General features: G+C 44.9%; 1 non-coding gene across 1 annotated transcript; it reads left to right on the top strand.

Moving 5' to 3' along the window:
* Positions 1-5,652: 5,652 nt before the first annotated feature.
* Trnas-cga (transfer RNA serine (anticodon CGA)) lies at positions 5,653-5,727 on the top strand. The gene has a single exon. It is a non-coding gene; the product is annotated as a tRNA-Ser (tRNA).
* The last annotated feature ends 15,662 nt before the right edge of the window (positions 5,728-21,389 follow it).

Below are 21,389 nucleotides of genomic sequence, written 5' to 3'. Positions count from 1 at the left end.
GTTCGAAGAACATAAATAAGTACACTCAGGAGTATGATGTAGAGGTAGACGGTGGTTGGCTGCAGCCGGATGTTGCAGGCATTGGCTCAAAATTTTTTCTAAGATCTATGTCTCTCTCTCATTGAGACATTGATGTCGTTGGAGATACACGATACGGGGACAATGAATTGCCCGGTAAAAGTCTTCACACACTAGTGTCGCTTAATACGGGCCCTTGAGCAGCTATTCTTCTCGTCGGCGTTCCTGAGGAGGCTGTGCTGCTTCCAGATCGTATCCCCAACTTCGGGTGTAATGCTTGCAGGCCCACCTGCTCCCCTGCCATGTGCAAAGTTTTCCGATGCCACAGACGCTGCAGATTCTTTTAGATGCATGACTTTAGGTTGTCTCTAAAAAGAGGTTTCTTGTCGGAACAAACGTGTAGCTTCCCATGCATTGTCGTCAGCTGTACCATACACGTTAATCATGTACGAACGCTCTACGTAGCTTTAAGGTTCCATTTTGACTACACCTTGTAGCAATTTTGTGCAATATCGACTACACCTATATCGTGTAGTTGCTTCGTCTTCTTATGGTCAAAGTGACTTCTCGATCACCATGTTCTTTGGTTGAGCGTCTGTATAAATGTTTATTCCTATTTTCCGTCAACTTATCCCAATGTAATTAATCTGTGCATATAATTTTCAAATGTGCGTTCTATTTAAATACTGTTATGTTAAATTAGTATTTGTAGAACTGCTTCATGTATGGGACACGTAGGTTTGTAATTATGTAAAACCTGGATAGAAGTGCATTCGCTACGAAACCCACATCATGGTGGGAATGGAAAATGTTGATTAGGAGGTAGCGCCGCAAGACATCTTGTAGTACAGTCAGTCGGCGGCTAGCAAGCAAGCTGTTCACGTCTTGTGTGCCGGAAGAGGCTTCAAAAGCAGCGAGATTGATTAATAATGCCTCGGATATGAAAGAGTACTGGTTAATTATTCATGTCAGTTATTGGTTGCCTATGAATTACAAAAATATGGCGCTAATGAGATAATTTTCAGAGCATTTATACATCGAGAGCCATGAATAATTTTCGAGCCTTTAGTTTAGCCACAGATGATAGCCACTGCCACCAACAACATCTCAAGAAATAGTTTAAAATCTTATTTATTTACATGGACCAGTTATTTGTTTTATTTGCAAATAATAATTGTTTGTAGTTCCGCTTGGTGTTGAGAAACTTGAGAAAATTTTTAGTCATTTACCTAGACGGATCCTCTTCCTATTGATTCAATAAAGCCAGGTATCCTATTTTATTGAACTGCAGAGTATTTGTCGCTTTAAAAATGGTCATTAATATTTGCAGAATAGTGAATTCCTTAAGTGTCAGTAAATCTTCATAAGTAAAGAACTAATGTTTTGCGTACGTGTGTCTGCAAAGAAAGGAACTAATTACTTTATATAAAAGCTATTATTACTAAAAAAGCTCTACTCAGAATTAAGATGAGTAAAACAATAATCATAATGATTAATTATTGGCCACTGTAGAAAAAGGGTCACATTAAGGATTATCTGCTTCACAGGTTAGTAAGATTGTTTATATTCATTTATTTGTGTTTGAAAGAGTTTTCATATTGTGTCTTACCTGAAGTGCTCAGTTCTGATCTGAGTCAACTGACAGAATAGCTTCTGGGTCCCCATCCTCTATGTTGAGCCAGTATTGGTTCAAATGGCTCTGAGCACTATGGGACTCAACATCTTAGGTCATAAGTCCCCTAGAACTTAGAACTACTTAAACCTAACTAACCTAAGGACATCACACACACCCATGCCCGAGGCAGGACTCGAACCTGCGACCGTAGCAGTCCCGCGGTTCCGGACTGCAGCGCCAGAACCGCTAGACCACCGCGGCCGGCTGAGCCAGTATTACAAGCATTATTACATTAAAAGTACTTATGAAGTTTTCTCAATATATTACTCAACATTTAAAACTACAAGAAAAAAGCTGCTTTACTTAAAACACTTTTTTTCTTCATTGGCCTATGTAATCGAATATGTATCGGACGAATATTTAGGGAGATAGTTTTGTACACTACTGTAAGTAGGCTGTTTAGGTTTTTATGTTGGTAACGCCACGTAGCGCTCTGTATGAAGATCACTGACTGTGCTGTATGCAGTCTGTAGCTGGTTTGCATTGTTGGAATATCCACTATTGTACTGTTTGTCAGTTGGATGCTAACAGCGCGTAGCGTTGCGCAGTTGGTGGTGAGCTGCCATTAGTGGTTATATATATATATATATATATATATATATATATATATATATATATATATGTGTGTGTGTGTGTGTGTGTGTGTGAGTGTGTGTGTGTGTGTGTGTGTGTGTGTGTGTGTGTGAACACTACTAAGGTAAATACATTGTTTGTTCTCCATCAAAATCTGTCATTTTGCTAACTATGCCTGTCAGTAGTTAGTGCCTTCAGTAGTTAGAATCTTTTATATAGCTGGGAGCATTGGAGTTCGCTGTATTGCGGTAGTTCGAGTAACTAAGATTTTTGTGAGGTAACTGATTCATGAAAGGTATAGGTTATTTTCAGTCAGGGCCATTCTTTTGTAGGTATTATTGAAAGTCAGATTGCGTTGCGCTAAAAATATTGTGTGTCACTTTGGTGATGATCAGAGTAAGTAAAGGGAGAAATGTCTGAGAACGTTCAGTTTTGCTCAGCTGTTTGAAAATCAAACAACGTAGTTTTCCAGCACTGTCATTTATAATTTTTTTCTAAGGGGATGTTTCACTACGTCCCAGAATAATTGCCGGACGTTTTGGACTATACGTTTCATAATCCGAGAGCAGTTTGTACAGAAAGAGCAATTCCCTTAATGTTATAAGAAAGACAATACAAAGGGATGGATTGAGTTTCCAGTGTATTCCGTATCACAACTGAATTGTTATTTTAAGCTATGGTGTGTCACATAATGATGCGCGGATGAGGTCTTGCACCTGGCTGCTTAACACACTACTAAACCTCCCGCTCTGCTAATTAATGCTCCATTCGCAACCAGCCATATCTGTAATGAATCGAAATAATTTGATCGATGAGTATTAAATCAATGAATCTGTACTGATATGAAATCATATCACTACAGGCAACTCTGTTCCCCCCAATCCTGCTATTCTCCTGTACCTTACGACAGTAACTCTTTTAACAGTATTCGGAAACCATGAGTGACAACATCATTGGCAATTTAGACTGGAGTCAGACCAGGAGGTGTGCTCAAGTAGCACAATGGTTGAGGCGCCTGCTCACGATAAGCAGTAGACCCAGGTTCGAGTCTTGCTCAGGCACAGATTTTCATTTGCAAGTGCATATTCAACCATACTGGCGTTTTTCAGTGCAAAATATGCTGTGATCGTTAAACAGAAATTTACGAGGAGCATTCTGCAAGTAATGCAACGCAATTTTTTATCAGCCAGTTTGCCGGCCGCGGTGGTCTAGCGGTTCTGGCGCTGCAGTCCGGAACCGCGGGACTGCTACGGTCGCAGGTTCGAATCCTGCCTCGGGCATGGGTGTGTGTGATGTTCTTAGGTTAGTTAGGTTTAAGTAGTTCTAAGTTCTAGGGGACGTATGACCTAAGATGTTGAGTCCCATAGTGCTCGGAGCCATTTGAACCATTTGAACCATCAGCCAGTTTAGGTTCAAAAAATGAGGAATTTGTCGTGGGACGTAGTGGAACATTCCCGCTTCAGCCCCTATAGTTTCATGAAGATCCGATAGTTAGCGGCGCTATACGTAGCCTCCAACATGGCATCTGTAACGGTGGTGCGTTCCAAGTACAGAGCTGTCATTGAGTTTCTTTTAGCGTAAAACAAGAGCATCGTAGATAATATAGACGCTAGCAAAGTGTCAACGGAGACCAGGCAGTGAACAAACGCACCGTGAGTCGTTGGCGAGGCGTCTGTCATATTCGCAACGAGGTCGCACCAACCTGTCCTATCTCCGGGAAGCCGGCCGCCCGCACGCAGCTTTGACTCCTGCAGTGATTCGATGTGATCGACAGATCACTATCAAACACCTTGCTGCACAAATGGACGCCTCTGTTGGTAGTGCTGCCACACTCGTTCACCAGTTGGGGTGCTCAAAGGTGTGTGCTCGCTGGTCTGCTCACCGCCTAACAGAGGATCATAATGGGTAACGAAGGACCATCTGTGCGGAATTGGACGCACGTTACGAAGCTGATCGTGATCATTTTTGTCAAACATCATCACAGGCGATGAAACATGGGTTCATCACTTCGAACCGGAAACGAAACGACAATCGATGGTGTTATACCGGAGCCAAGGTAGCCCCTGAGGGCCGGCAACCCATATAACACCACAGAAGACGAGTTTGTCTATGCCCCAAGGCGTACCCAAAAGCACAATGGTAAACACTGGCTATTTACACACAAGATACTGGAAACAAACATTCCGAGCACTACTTCCTGCAGGGGGAGCTCGAGCCACGGCCTACAGGAAGCATCAGTACGCCGAAATCTGATTGGCTGGAGACAGCTATTTAGGGGCTAGAACCAGGCCCAAAGTACTGTTCACGCCTGATATCAATCTCGTGTACCGCAACCGTCGAAGATTACGTCTTCGTCTCGGAAATGGACTGTTACTAGTGTGTGAGTGTGTTACCATGAACCTTTGTAGAAAATAAGAAGTGAACTTTTGTTTGCCTCAATTAGGAGACTTTTTTGTTATTGTTACCTTTCGTTTGTATGTTCAGTCAGCAACCTTGTGAACTTACATCAATAGAAGTTGTGTAGTGAAAAATTGCGAATTGTCAGTCACAACAGATGGAGCGGCGCCACCAGCTCTTCTGCGAAGAAAAAGCTCAAAGCCGCACGCTAAGCCCGCAAAGTCACGGCGAAGGTCTTCTTGGATTCTGAATAGGTTATTCTGGTTGATTTCCTCCCATATGGAGCAACTATTGACTCGGAAATGCATTATGCTACCTTCAGGAGACTAAAGAAACGATTTCAGTGTATTCATCACCACAAAAATTCAAACGAACTTCTCAAGTTTACGCACCCGAGAGGAGCTCACAAAATTTCATTGAACTATTCATTCTTATCCACAATATATCCCGGATCTCGCACCTTTGACTTCACTCTGCGGGAAACGGAATTTGGATGATGCAGGAGGGTGGGGGGAGACGCGAGCGGGGACGTGGTATTAATGCAGAAAGACTTTGGCTCTGACGTCGACCATGTACGCATACGGGCACTGCCGATAAGGCGGCGTAAGACCGTCACCCTGAACGGAGATTACTTTGAATAATGGAGTTTTTTAGCCAGAAAAGTGGGAAATAATATACAGAATGAGATTTTCACTCTGCATCGGAGTGTGCGCTGACATGAAACTTCCTGGCAGATTAAAACTGTGTGCCCGACCGAGACTCGAACTCGGGACCTTTGCTTTTCGCGGGCAAGTGCTCTACCATCTGAGATACTGAAGCACGACTCACGCCCGATACTCACAGCTTTACTTCTGCCAGTATCTCGTCTCCTACCTTCCAAACTTCACAGAAGCTCTCCTGCAAGGTTCGCAGGAGAGCTTCTGTAAAGTTTGGAAGGTAGGAGACGAGATACTGGCAGAAGTAAAGCTGTGAGTACCGGGCGTGAGTCGTGCTTCGGTAGCTCAGTTGGTAGAGCACTTGCCCGCGAAAGGCAAAGGTCCCGAGTTCGAGTCTCGGCCGGGCACACAGTTTTAATCTGCGGGAAATAATATAGTTGAAAACTGGGTTCGCGGGACAGAGCGGATCAGGTTGTGGAAATATGTCAAGGTCAATTACTGTTAGTCATACAAGAACACACACAACTTTATTCCTCAAACCAATGCACAGGTTTCTCTTTAAACCAATTCAGGCTGAGGGCCCAAGTAACTTCTCCACAATAAGTTTAAATGATTGCTTTTAAAAGTCCGCAGCTCGTGGTCGTGCGGTAGCGTTCTCGCTTCCCGCGCCCGAGTTCTCGGGTTCGATTCCCGGCGGGGTCAGGGATTTTTCTCTGCCTCGTGATGACTGGGTGTTGTGTGATGTCCTTAGGTTAGTAAGGTTTAAGTAGTTCTAGGTGACTGATGACCCTAGATGTTAAGTCCCATAGTGCTCAGAGCCATTTGAACTTTTTTTTTTTTTTTTAACGCCAGGCTGAAGCCTTTACTTAAGTAAAATTACAATATCTTCTCGACTAAAGGATGAAATAATATTTCAGAACAGCAAAGGAAATTCTTTAAAAGGCAAGCATTTACAAATTCTGGCTAAAGGCCATATTAAGGAAAATTCAAGTTAATTCTTCGGCTGAAAGTCCAATAAAAAAATTTTCTTTACATAATAAATGAGAGGCTTTAAAGATAAGCTTTGACACAGTACAACAGAAAAACATCTTCAGAAAACCTGAAGTATCTTGTCGGCTGAAGGCCCAAACAATTACTCAAGAATAATTAAAGACAACCTTAAGATAAACATTTACAGAACACGGCTGAAGGCCGTTTTAAGAATTCAAGATAATTACAGAGAAACCTTACAGGCAAAGGTTTAGATATTAAAGTCACAGATTCTGACGCAAACGAGGCTGAATGCGTAAATACAGATCAACAAGAATTTTAGATAAAACACGGCTGAAGACCTAATCTTAAAATAATTATCATGAAGTTCGGTTGAAGGCCATATACTACAATAGACAATATTAATACAAGGCTGAAGGCCTGGCACAGTACCTGCGACCAAATAAAATGACAATCACAAACAACAAACAGTGGTGCTCAGAAGTGTTACAAGGTCTGGGGAGGAAACTCTAACAACAGTTTAGGTGACACAGGCAGCCAAGCGTAACACTAAACAATCGGGTGGTAACACGACATAGGGACGGTTGAAGAATCAACCAACAGCCTAATCAATTCCCTTCCACCCGACACACTCGCTGCTCTATTTCAACCGACCCACTGACTACTCCATAACGCAGGCAGCATTCATCTGCTCAGTCGAAATCACAGAAGCTACACACGGTTCCACGTAAACACACTTGCACAAGAACTCGAACAATCGTAAAAGCAATCACTTTGGAACAACAGGGACGAATCAATTCGCCACGCAGAGAGTTTCCACAAGCGGTCGGCGACCAAATACACGTCGTCCCGATGAGACGACCGATCGATCGACCAACCCAGGTCGTTTCCACTCAAGTTACGTGTGTCGGCGACGGTCGGGTGAGTCTTGGCTGTCCGAAGCTGGCTGCAGCTCCAACCCGACTCAACTCCATGTCCGTTCGGAAGTTGGAGACACAGCGACCCGGGCACAATGGATCGGACCCAACCATGCAGAGGTAACTCTTGCCCATTGGCCACGACATCTCTGCACAAGGAAGGAATCGACCTACGTCCGACAAGATGATCAACTGACGAAGCCCAGAGACGGTCAAATGACCAAATACACGTCGCCCGATGAGAGGACCAACAAAACGACCAACCAACGGTCGTCCTGCTCCAATCTCTTCCATCGGACAGTTCACGTGTGTCGTCGCCAGCGGTCGGCGAGTACTGGCTGTCCGCACCTCACTGGCGCTCTGTCCCTTACTGCTGCTCCGTTCCCGACTCACGGCTGGTCCGTCCCCCAACTGAACTCATGACACACAACGACCCGGAAATACTAGCAATCTCTCCAGAGATGGTACGACAGTGCACTATCGATACGCGCTGCTACTGCCACTCACGGGCAAGTGACGCCATTAAATCGAATTAAAAGAAAACGAGGCGACAGAACCATTAAAACAAGATGACAGGCAATAAACGGCATGACCGGGAGCAGCGCACGGCTCAATAGTGTATTGGAGTCTTAAATAAAAACAACTAGCTTTCCAAAAAATTGTGCTGCATTATTTATTGAAAGCCCCTCGTCCGTCATTATTTGTACAACAGTGTTTTTCCCGGCCGTACACCGTACAAGCGAGGTGCATAGTGATGAAAAGAGCACGAGTCTCACAAGTTCATAAATCAAAATCCAGCAAACAGAGCCCGTTGTTTCTAATTGTCACCTTAGGTGGAACATTCGTTCTAACTGCTGGCCATTAAAACTGCAACACTATGCAGTCGACAAGCAACAAACGTCAAATTGGCATGAACTGTACTACACTGTCCAGTCGCATTAACGTGACCACCTGAAGCACCATCTTTTGCTGCGGGGACTGTTGTGAGATGTACAGGAACCGGGTCATTGAGCTTCTGGAAGGTACGGACAGGGATGTGCAGCCATGCCGACACCAGTGCTGTGGCCAGCTGCGCTACGTTTCTCGGTTGAGGAACCATGGCGCGAACAGTCCGATGGAGGTGATCCCACAGATTCTCGATTCGGTTTAAGTCCAGGGAGTTTGGTGGCCACGGGCGTACGGTAAACTCATTCTGCGAGCTATGTGTCACGTTACATCGTCCTGGTGGTAGATGTCTTCATGCCGAGGAAAAGCAAATTGCAATTAGGGGTGAACGTGGCCCCAAAGATAGATGCATACTTGTGTTGATCAGTAGTGCGTTTCAGAATGGCGAAATCACACAGGGAATGCCAGAAAGTATTCCCAAGATTATAATATTTCCTTCTTCTTCGCTTTCAGTCGTTTCACTCTATACACGTTAACGGCCATCTATCCGATGGGGTGTAAAACGTGATTCATCTGAAAAGGTCTCCTGTCAGCCTGACGCTGTGGCCGAGCGGTTCTAGGCGCTTCAGTCCGGAACTGCGTTGCTGCTACGGTCGCAGGTTCGAATCCTGCTTCGGGCATGGATGTGTGTGATGTCCTTAGGTTAGTTAGGTTTAAGTAGGTCTAAGTCTAGGGTTCAAATGGCTCTAAGCACTATGGGACTTAACATCTGAGGTCATCAGTCCCCTAGAACTTAGAACTACTTAAACCTAACTAACCGAAGGACATCACACACATCCATGCCCGAGGCAGGATTCGAACCTGCGACAGTAGCGGTCGCGTGGTTCCAGACTGAAGTGCCTAGAACCGCTCAGCCACACCGGCCGGCTACTGGCAAATCCCAGCCTTCGTCGACAATGAAAAGTTGTCAGCACGGGTTAATCTATCAGATGCCTGTTGCAGAGGCCCATATGCTGCATGCAACATTCGTTGAGCGGTTGTCAAGGAGACACTTTTGATACCCTTGGTCCATCTGAGCGGTCAGTTGCTCTACAACTGTACGTATATTCGGTCTCATACATCTCTGCAACCGTCTTCCACCCCTACGCACCACAGTTGCCTTGACGTCAGCGTTTCTATAGTACAATTTTGCCGTGCACGGTGTACATTAACCACAGTGATACGTGAACAGTTTACAGACAGAATGCTTGCACCCTTGGCCCTAAAGCCAATGATCATGCCGTTTTGGTCGTCAGATAAATCGCAGTACGACAACGACTACATTGTTTTCTGCTTCCCCCCCCTCCCCCCTACATACTTTATATACACTTTAGTGCTGCCACCTGCCATCTCTGAGTGGTTATCAAACGTTGACGTCGAACATTTCTGGCGATCACATTAATGTGGCTGGACGGTGTACATGCTTCTATACGCAAATGGTTAGCATTTCAGGGAAACCGCACAAAATTAGTACGAATGACATCTGCATTGTCTTTGTAAGGAAGGACTGTATAGCTGGATTAATGTGTACATGCTTCGATACGCAAATAGTTAGCATTTCAGGGAAACCGCACAAAATTAGTACGAATGACATCTGCATTGTCTTTGTAAGGAAGGACTGTATAGCTGGATTAATGTGTACATGCTTCGATACGCAAATAGTTAGCATTTCAGGGAAACCGCACAAAATTAGTACGAATGACATCTGCATTGTCTTTGTAAGGAAGGACTGTATAGCTGGATTAATGTTCTGAAATCGCTTTTGAATGTTGGCTATTTGTGAGAAGGTGTTGTAAGAAAGAAAGAAATCGACTGTAGCAAGGTCGTTGTCTGTCGAGACTGCATTTTATAGAGGCACACCTTGATGTTTACATCAAGAAAAGTTCCCATACTGACATTTTCATTTATTGCACATTTACAGACATGTTTCCCAGTACTTTAAAACAAGTCATAGATTTCACAATTTATCATATGATAACCTAAATTGTTCCATTATACCAAGCAAATATTGCATAAAGCAATAAAAATGAAAGTAATAAAAAGGAGGTACAAAGAGAAACGAAGTGTGTTAAATAAATTTTCAATAAATTGTTGAAATAGAACGATGTTTTAAAGATGATAGGAAAGATTAGAGATGAGTTGTAGATTCCAGCCGCAATAGCCCAAGGCAGGGTGGGGGCGGGAGAGGGCGGGGTACATTGAGCCACACGCCCACCGCAGCCGTTTATGTTGTTAATAGGCTATGTGCCTACTTTTACTGTACGTTCAAGTGTCTCTAGGTACAACAGCCTTTCCCGGGTTTTATACTAAATGACTGGTTTTATACTAAATGACTGGGTCACGGGAGTTGTTATCATCACCATCTGTGTTGTTTCTTGGGTCAGTTTCGTCATTTTCCTCTAGGTGTTTATCATGAGGATTGTTTGCTGTGCCCTGGGTCTCGTGTCAGGTGTATTGTAGCGTTCTTTCATGTATTGTAGGTGCAGGACCTTTGAGATCGAGTCTATCGTGCTCTTGATGTCTTTACAAAGTCCTCCATCTCTAATCGCGTTGTACAAGTCTTAGTACGTGTGCCTGAGTCGTCTGTCTAGTGCCAGAAGTGTGTAATGTTCTATGAGATTTTGGGATTTCAGCCGGATCATGTTGACTTCTCGCCACAGTATTTCGGCTGGCAAGCGTTCAGCCACCTACAGATGAGTGTGGCGAACATTCACCTGAAGATGCCTGAGCGGTTGCCAGCCGACATATTGTGGCAAGAAATCAACATGATCCGGCTGCAATCCCAAAACCTGGTAGAATATTCACTACGCCGGGTAGACTTCAAGAATCACATTGTGTAGTGTATTACTACGTGCTGGGGGTAGGGCTGTTGATAAAATATCGATACACCGGTTTGTCCGTATTTCCTCCAAACGCTATCGATACTTATCGAATGGCAATATCGAGTGCCGATATCTTTGTTTTATGTTATATTTCTTTCTCAATTTTCGGTAAATATTTGAAGTTGTCATTTCTAAATTGTAGCAGAACATAATTTTAGGTTCTTTGTTTGAAGGATTCTTACTACTTTTTGGGCTTTCATCACGTCCAGTCTGAAAGGTGGTTAGCCACACTATCACTGTAATTACTCTGTCGGTACGGTTAGTATTCATATTTTAGGTCATGTTCTCCGTGTTCCCTAATACTACATTTGGTATGAGTGGCTTATGACTTTATGACGTGAGGTAATTGTGAGCAGAATGTTCTTATAACTACATGTGTAGCCTGTAGAGAGCTTGTACGCGAGGGCCTGTAGAGGAGGCAACGAAGAACGTGGAGAAACATGTATTGTTGGCCATAAATGTTGTGTGCAGCGACCTGGCTATGCGAGTGATTCGGGGAAGCAGCGCTCTGTCAGTTGGACCATGGCACTCCAATCTTCCCACTTAGGGCCGGACCAGGAGGGCTCCAGCTTGCAAAACAGTTTACCTGCGCCAGGCGACAGTCCATCGCGAAGGCAGCCAGATGGCAGAACGTGGGTGGAGGAAGTTGTTTGAGACAGACTGCTCTAATCTAAACTTTTGGGCAAATGGTGGGAGTGTCATAGAACTATAAGCATTATCATTTTAGAAGCTGGGATGATACAATCAGAGCGGTTGGTACACATGTTTAGTGGAGGCAAGACTGCAACTCCCCTGACACCAGGAAGTCGCGAGGTTCTTTTAGCGAGCGGGAAAAAAACACATATTTCACAGGCACGGCTGTCTGGGAAGCTTAATAGCCGTCTTTCAGAAACTGTAAATGGTCGGCCTGGAAACATTAGATCTCTTCGTAAATGAGGGACTGTGGTCCCGTCTAGGGAAACATGGCCATGCCTACCGTGAGGAAGACGCCTCCCTAGTCTAAAATCTTCCTTTTTCAGACAAGAAAGATTTTGTGTCGCTGATTGGCTCCCCTCGGGATATTCAGATCAGAGGCTTTCTCTCCCAGTGTGGGAACCCCGGTGCTGTGTATGTATTGGCTATCAGGCCAGCAGGACACTCAAGAAGGAAATTTCAATGAAAAATTTGGAAATCTGTGGTAAGGACTATGGGACCAAACTACTGAGGTCATCGGTCCCTAGGCTTACACACTAATTAAACGAACTTAAAATAACTTACGCCAAGGACAAGGACAACACACATACCCATGCCCTGGGGAGGACTCGAACTTCCGACAGGGGGAGCCGCGCGAACTGTGACAAGACGCCTGAGACCGCACGGCTATCCCGCACGGCTGAAGATTCAATGGGTGGAGGATAGTTCGATTGGTTTTTACAACGTGGAGGCGGATCTTTTCTGCTAATTCGGCTCCTATATGAGGTATGTTGGAAAGTGCTTATGATTCTTTGTTTTCTTTGTCTTCTGGTCCTCCCCTGGTGGAGAACTTCAGGTCTTCCCCTAATGGGTGAGACTTGTGGTATGCCACTTGTGGTGGACCAAGAGCCAGCGGTAGTTTCCAACTGTACCGACAGTGGAACTACATATCGTCTCGATCATATCGTGTGTCACGAGGGTGAACTTATTCGTCCTGAGTCGGCCGTCTGACGTTTGACAATTCCAGCACGCGCCGTCTTGCCTGTGAGTCAAATTGGTTGGAAAGACCAGCGAACGGGTGCACCTCAGACTGAAATCTACCAGGATTTCAGGGCTCTGATAGTGAAGTTTCCCGCGTTCTAATAATCAAAGCTCCAGTCCGTGTAGTTTGCAAGTTTTCGTGCACGCGTCAGAAAACTATAACTGCTGCCACGCTCCACCCCTCGCCCACAGCTTGCCGTTTTCTGCTGCCGCCTGAATCAAGGTGAAAGGGCTGTTAAATGATATTCACAGCTCCCTGTTCTCTGTGAACCATAGTTTTTTATTTACCTGTTCGTGGCAGATTCCATTCCAATAGAATTTGGCCTCACAGTGGATTCATGTAAACGAAGTCTGCGTTTTAAAATGGATTAATTGAGGGGCGAACTTGTATAGTTTCCACCCCAATGAATGTTTTGCCAATCAAGCACCATTCCGAAAACTTGTCATTTTCAGAATGAAATTTTCACCCTGCAGTGGAGTGTGCACTGATATGAAACTTTCTGGCAGATTAAAACTGGGTGCTGGGCCGGACCGGAAGTGAAGTTGTGAGGACGGGTCGTGAGTCTTGCTTGAGTACCTCAGTCGGTAGAGCAAAAGGCAAAGGTCCCGAGTTATAGTACCAGTCCGGCACACAGTTTTAATCTGCCAGGAAGTTTCAAACTTTGTCATTATCTTTGTAAACTTAAATACGCCACTGTTCTCATTCCCACTCCTCCAGCCATCCACTGTTTTTGTTTTATTGTGAATACACCAACAATTCAGAAAGCAATCGTACTAAATTAGTTAATTTGATGATTAATTTCAATTCTGAAAGTGACCGCAGACAAGGGCAACAAAACGACCATGAGCAAATTCACTAATTTCATGCTCGTATGTAAAAATCAAGGGTGCAGCTCACGATTTGAAGATTGTTGAGAAGATAATGTTTTTCTTCGTGTAAAGATAACAACATTCAGCATCACTTGGGCGTATATTTATGATAAAGTAAGCGACGGCTTATTAGTCTTTCAGTTTGACTGTGTGAAGCAAATGTAGGCGGCACAAAGAAGCACACCGTCTGTTTCTTTCAATGCGTGCAGCGCGAATGGAATATAAAGATATCCGATGTGAAGAAATAGCACATCAGCTGCGTTAAAAAACAATTTTTAATGAAAGTAATGTGCTATTTCTTCTAGTCGCGTTCTTCAAAAACAGTTGCTAAAAGTGATGAACAAAAATCTAAATCACAAGATTGGTCTTTGCGGTGCGGAAGATTGATCTTCTCGTATATGGAAGGGTAAATCCTGACGTAATCGGCGCCTTTGCAGAAACGAAAAAACAGGGAAGTCGACGTGAACCGTTCTGGAGAAATCCGATATGCGACGAAACCAGGCAACAGACCCATCGGACACCTTTTACAGTGCCACTTACGTGCAGTTACCACAGTCAGCAAAGTGGTTATCGCCAAGCGTGAAAGTGCATCATTTAACTTTCAATTCTTGCTCTACGGGGGATAAGCAGGCTGGTATCTTGTTGATGCACGGAATACACACACATCGAAAAAAGTTTTACATCACCTCGGTTCCCAGAGTTCCGGAACCTGTACAGAAAATTGGAACAGAGATCAACATAAACATCATTTCCGCTCTTTTTATTGCTCATGCAAACCACACCTTCAGAGGTGGTGATCCAGACTGCTGTACACACCGGCACCTCTAATAACCAGTAGCACGTCCCCTTGCACTGATACATGTCTGTATTCGTCGTGGCTTACTATCCACAAGGTCATCAAGGCGTCCAGATTGTCCCACTCCTCACCGGCGATTCGGCGTAGATCCCTCAGAGTGGTTGGTGGGTCACGTCGTCCATAAACAGCCCTTTTCAATCTATGGCAGGCATGTTCGGTAGGATTCATGTCTGGAGAACATGCTGAACATGCTAATCGAGCGATGTAATCCTGAAGGAAGTCATTCACAATATGAGCACGATGGGGACACGAATTGTCGTCCATGAAGACGAATACATCGCCAATATGCTGCCGATATGGTTGCACTATAGGTCTGAGGATGGAATTCACGTATCGAACAGCCGTTACGGCGTCTTCCGTGATCACCAGTGGCGTACGTCGGCCCCACATAATGCCACCCCAAAACAGCAGGGAACCTCCACTCGCTGGACAGGGCGTGTCTAAGGCGTTCAGCCTGACAGGGTTGCCACCAGACACGTCTCCTACGATTGTCTGGTTGAAGGTATATGCGACACTCATCGGTAAAGAGAACGTGATGCCAATCATGAGCGGTCCATTTGGCATGTTGTTGGGCCCATCTGCATGGCGCCGCATGGTGTCGTGGTTATAAAGATAGACATCGCCATGGACGTCAGGAGTTAAGTTGCACATCATGCAGCCTCTTGCGCACAGTTTGAGTCGTAACATGACGTCCTGTGGCTGCACGAAAAGCATTATTCAACATGGTGGCGTTGATGTCAGGTTCCTCCGAGTCATAATCCGTAGGTAGCGGTCATCCATTGTAGTAGTAGCTCTTGGGCGGCCAGAACGAGGCATGTCATCGACAATTCCCGTCTCTCTGTATCTCCTTCATGTCCGAACAACATCACTTTGGTTCACTCCGAGATGCCTGGACATTTCCCTTGCTGAAAGCCCTTCCTGGCACAAAATAACAATGCGGACGCGATCGAACCACGGTATTGACCATGTAGGCATGGTTGAACTACAGACAACATGAGCCGTGTAGCTCCTTCCTGGTGGAATGACTGGAAATGATCGGCTGTCGGACCCTCTCCGTCTAATAGGTGCTGCTCATGCGTGGTTGTTTACATATTTGGGCGGATTTAGTGACATCTCTGAACAATCAAAGAGACTGTGCCTGTGATACAATATCCACAGTCAACGTTTATCTTCAGGAGTTCTGGGTACCATGTTGATGCAAAACTTTATTTGATGTGTGTTTAATAATAAATCCATACTTAAATATACAGCTCTAAATCCAGCATTGTATTTACGATGTGCAGCGACTGTGCGCACCTCAACAATCTGAAGCAATTCTTCCTTTCTGTGCTTCAGTCTCTTTTACTAACCATTAGTCTGTCAAGGATTCTTCGCAGGAGTGAAAGAGGAGGGAGGACAAGAGTCCGAGTGCAGAGAAGTAGTTGTGGAAATGCAAAGTAACAGAATTTACGTGTGGTAAAGCGGTACTTAAAGAAAAGGTTTAAATTTTAGGATGAAGGAAGATGGAGTCTAGTAGTATACGCAAATCATTGCTGGAATGTGAGACGAATTGAAAGTAGAAAGCAAATATAAGGAATAACGATCAGAGCCCATAGAAAGCACTGACTATTAAAGAAGCATTCGTTTAAGTTTTTCTTTAGTGGTAGTTAAGGAAGTAGGGCACTATGACTTAGTTGTAACATGTGAAAGTGTAGTCCTGTAAGATGTGTGGAATGGACTGAGCAGCCATGAGCGCCAGAGATCCATTAGAATAGTCTTGTAAATACATTAGGTGTATTAAAGTGATTCGAAAATTCAAGACTAAGCAGTTATAATAAGAAAGTTATTAAGAAGTTAAGTAGAAAGTTAAGTAAGAAAGTTAATAAGAAAGTTATTGCTGTCTAGTATTTAAGTGAAAATAATATTAAGGGGGATGGAAATTGGTGTGCTGGGAGGAGAAATGAGAAGCAGCAGTATTAAGTTTAATCATCGAAAAGGGAGACTGTAGGGGTGCCAAATGAGAAACGAAGGGGTGAAGAGATTGAAATTGGGTAACCATAAAGGTATAATTTTAAAGCACTACAGAGGTAAGATATCTATGTATATGTTTCTGAAAGAGGCAATCTTACTTTACACAAACAACGGAGGCGAGGTGAAACATGGCAATGTGCTGCGGACGAATGACCGCACTTCAGATAAGCAATAGTTTTAAGAACTTCATTCTATAGCTAAGAATATGATGTGGCTTCAGAAAGAAACCCGGTTGTTGTATGGGCAATAAAACTAAAGTTCTAGCCTTTTTTTAATTAAGCGAGCGCCTATTAGCATGCTGCGGTATGGCAGGCAGATGGACGGCTAGAGTGTTATAAGAGCCGGTAGGCCAGCACGGTGACTTGCAAGAACGTGAAGGCGGAAGGACACAGAAGAGCCAGAAATACGAAGCAGCATCCACTGGCGGACACCCCTTGCGGATGGAGGAGGTGGACTGGTCCGACCAGAGGCTGCCAAACGGTAAAGAAGTAGTTCCCTTGAAAAAAAAACTTTAAATTAGACCAGAGGTCCAGAGTAAAATTTGCAGAAGAGTGTAAATCAAAGGTGTATATGCACAGAAAGCAACAGGGAAAGTGTCTGTTTGAAGGGAAAAGGTGGTAGCTGATGTCACAAGCGGTTTAATGGGGGAGACGGGCGCACAGCACGCCATAGTTGAGGACCAGCGGTTCGACCAGGGAGCAGTACGGATGGTCGGCAGTTGCGCTCCCGCAAGATTCCAAACTAAGCTTTGCATTTTGGCTAAATCTGTATAAGACCGCGACAAGGTAACGTTCGTGTAGGTGGTGAAGTTATTTTGACTGAGAATGAATGTTTATCTTAATATGTGAAAATTACTGAGGCATAGACTCAAATAGTTAATTGAGCAAAGATTAGTGCATGCAACAACACTACAGTCATTGAACACGGTAAAGCAGCTGCTGTGCACGGTACTGTTGTTGCAATCCTGCTTTTGTTTACTGCCAATGATCATTTTGACCAATTGGTTAAGATCACGCTTATTTTTATGTGGGGTATCAAATGTAAGTAAAGATGGAGTTGCGTGGCATCCAGCAATACAAGATCCTGGCCTTGTGCATTAAAATACCTGTGTAAAAGATGAGTGAATTATATTAACACGATCACAATCGTTATCCGACAGTGGTCTTAAACCCAATTAGAGGGGCATATCCGTCTGACCGCTATCTGGCTAGATTCTTGGCGTGCGGACTACGATTTTGCAGTTTGTCTGTAGTAAATTGTATCAAAGGATTTTGAGGCCAACGTGTCTCTAGAATATAACTGTTTTTACGAGAGCTACGTTGCATTATTTAGTAGCACCGCAATTCCTCTACAAAACTTTACCACTACGTATTTGCAAGTCCAGAATCCACAGGGTCCCGAATAACGTACGAGCGGCTGAACTGCAGATAAGGGCAGGTAAGATTACAGGTCGAGAAAGTGCGGAGGCTGACTACGCTGCCACAGTCACAAAGAGGACCTGCCACGCACCCCTGTAATTCTTATTGTACCAGACAGTCCAAGAGGTCCAGTACGTTATAAGTTACGGTTTGTCATTCCGCAGAGGGGATGTTACAAAGTGGTAGATCGGCCTAGGAAATGTTACAGGGCGATGTCCAGTCGGGAAGTGCATTATGCCTCTGCTTTAGTCGATGTTGTGCTCCCTGCCGCCGTTGGATAAGCAGCTGCAGCAGCAAGTCGTATACTCCTAGCTCACTCATTTGTTACATAGTTTAATTCTTAATTTCTTTGCGTGTTTTTGGTACTTGCATTGTTTAATTCATAAATTTCGGGCGTATTATAGTATTTGAGAGTTGTAGCATCGCGTTTTAGTACCTGAATAGTGTAAATTCGCGTAGTCGTCTGTTATCTGTTTTTGTTTTGAACGGCCAGTGTCGGTTGGTCACAGTCAGTGTGCTCCCTGCCGCCGTTGGATAAGCAGCTGCAGCAGCAAGTCGTATACTCCTAGCTCACTCATTTGTTACATAGTTTAATTCTTAATTTCTTTGCGTGTTTTTGGTACTTGCATTGTTTAATTCATAAATTTCGGGCGTATTATAGTATTTGAGGGTTGTAGCATCGCGTTTTAGTACCTGAATAGTGTAAATTCCCGTAGTCGTCTGCCATCTGTTTTTGTTTTGAACGGCCAGTGTCGGTTGGTCACAGTCAGTGTGCTCCCTGCCGCCGTTGGATAAGCAGCTGCAGCAGCAAGTCGTATACTCCTAGCTCACTCATTTGTTACATAGTTTAATTCTTAATTTCTTTGCGTGTTTTTGGTACTTGCATTGATTAATTCATAAATTTCGGGCGTATTATAGTATTTGAGAGTTGTAGCATCGCGTTTTAGTACTCGAATAGTGTTAAATCGCGTAGTCTCCTTCCGCCGCCGAGCAGTGTGTCAGCAGTGCACAAGTGGCAGTATTACTGCATTTACTAGGCAATCTTGTATTTTAATAACCGTTTCAATTTTGTGTCGTTTTGTTTGCGCTCTCTGTAGATTAGTTCAGACGTTCTTTGCACAACAGTTTTTAGCATGGATAGGGACTGCAACTGCTGTGTTCGGATGCAGGCTGAGTTGGCATCCCTTCGCTCCCAGCTTCAGGCAGTGTTGGCTTCGGTCACACAGCTTGAGGCTGTTGCCAATGGGCATCACTGTGGGGGTCCGGATGGGGGTTTGTCGGGGACGGCCAGCTCGTCCCACGCATCCCCCGATCGGACTACGACTGTGGTTGCCCGGGATACTGCCCGCATTGAGGCTGATTCCTCACCTGTGGTAGAGTGGGAGGTCGTCTCAAGGTGTGGCAGGGGGCGAAAGACATTCCGGAGGGCTGAACGGAAGGCCTCTCCAGTTTGTCTGACGAACCGGTTTCAGGCTCTGTCTCAGACTGATACTGATCTTCGGCCTGACATGGCTGCTTGTCCTGTTCCAGAGGTTGCCCCTCAGTCTGCAAGATCCGGGCAGTCGCAGAGGGTGGGCTTACTGGTAGTTGGGAGCTCCAACGTCAGGCGCGTAATGGGGCCCCTTAGGGATATGGCAGCAAGGGAGGGGAAGAAAACCAAAGTGCACTCCGTGTGCATACCGGGGGGAGTCATTCCAGATGTGGAAAGGGTCCTTCCGGATGCCATGAAGGGTACAGGGTGCACCCATCTGCAGGTGGTCGCTCATGTCGGCACCAATGATGTGTGTCGCTATGGATCGGAGGAAATCCTCTCTGGCTTCCGGCGGCTATCTGATTTGGTGAAGACTGCCAGTCTCGCTAGCGGGATGAAAGCAGAGCTCACCATCTGCAGCATCGTCGACAGGACTGACTGCAGACTTTTGGTACAGAGCCGAGTGGAGGGTCTGAATCAGAGGCTGAGACGGTTCTGCGACCGTGTGGGCTGCAGATTCCTCGACTTGCGCCATAGGGTGGTGGGGTTTCGGGTTCCGCTGGATAGGTCAGGAGTCCACTACACGCAACAAGCGGCTACACGGGTAGCAGGGGTTGTGTGGCGTGGGCTGGGCGGTTTTTTAGGTTAGATGGCCTCGGGCAAGTGCAGAAAGGGCAACAACCTCAACGGGTGCGGGGCAAAGTCAGGACATGCGGGGACCAAGCAGCAATCGGTATTGTAATTGTAAACTGTCGAAGCTGCGTTGGTAAAGTACCGGAACTTCAAGTGCTGATAGAAAGCACCGAAGCTGAAATCGTTATAGGTACAGAAAGCTGGCTGAAGCCAGAGATAAATTCTGCCGAAATTTTTACAAAGGCACAGACGGTGTTTAGAAAGGATAGATTGCATGCAACCGGTGGTGGAGTGTTCGTCGCTGTTAGTAGTAGTTTATCCTGTAGTGAAGTAGAAGTGGATAGTTCCTGTGAATTATTATGGGTGGAGGTTACACTCAACAACCGAGCTAGGTTAATAATTGGCTCCTTTTACCGACCCCCCGACTCAGCAGCATTAGTGGCAGAACAACTGAGAGAAAATTTGGAATACATTTCACATAAATTTTCTCAGCATGTTATGGTCTTAGGTGGAGATTTCAATTTACCAGATATAGACTGGGACACTCAGATGTTTAGGACAGGTGGTAGGGACAGAGCATCGAGTGACATTATACTGAGTGCACTATCCGAAAATTACCTCGAGCAATTAAACAGAGAACCGACTCGTGGAGATAACATCTTGGACCTACTGATAACAAACAGACCCGAACTTTTCGACTCTGTAAGTGCAGAACAGGGAATCAGTGATCATAAGGCCGTTGCAGCATCCCTGAATATGGAAGGTAATAGGAATATAAAAAAGGGAGGAAGGTTTATCGCCCGCATCTCGTGGTCGTGCGGTAGCGTTCTCGCTTCCCACGCCCGGGTTCCCGGGTTCGATTCCCGGCGGGGTCAGGGATTTTCTCTGCCTCGTGATGGCTGGGTGTTGTGTGCTGTCCTTAGGTTAGTTAGGTTTAAGTAGTTCTAAGTTCTAGGGGACTTCTAACCACAGCAGTTGAGTCCCATAGTGCTCAGAGCCATTTGAAGGTTTATCTGTTTAGCAAGAGTAATAGAAGGCAGATTTCAGACTACCTAACAGATCAAAACAAAAATTTCTGTTCCTACACTGACAATGTTGAGTGTTTATGGAAAAAGTTCAAGGCAATCGTAAAATGCGTTTTAGACAGGTACGTGCCGAGTAAAACTGTGAGGGACGGGAAAAACCCACCGTGGTACAACAACAAAGTTAGGAAACTACTGCGAAAGCGAAGAGAGCTTCACTCCAAGTTCAAACGCAGCCGAAACCTCTCAAACGAACAGAAGCTAAACGATGTCAAAGTTAGCGTGAGGAGGGCTATGCGTGAAGCGTTCAGTAAATTCGAAAGTAAAATACTAGGTACCGACTTGACAGAAAATCCTAGGAAGT

This window comes from Schistocerca cancellata, chromosome 3, assembly GCF_023864275.1.
Source record: "Schistocerca cancellata isolate TAMUIC-IGC-003103 chromosome 3, iqSchCanc2.1, whole genome shotgun sequence".
In the NCBI taxonomy this organism is placed as follows: Eukaryota; Metazoa; Arthropoda; class Insecta; order Orthoptera; family Acrididae; genus Schistocerca; species Schistocerca cancellata.
The sequence above is the reverse complement of the archived record's forward strand: the minus strand, read 5'-3'. Positions and strand labels throughout refer to the sequence as shown.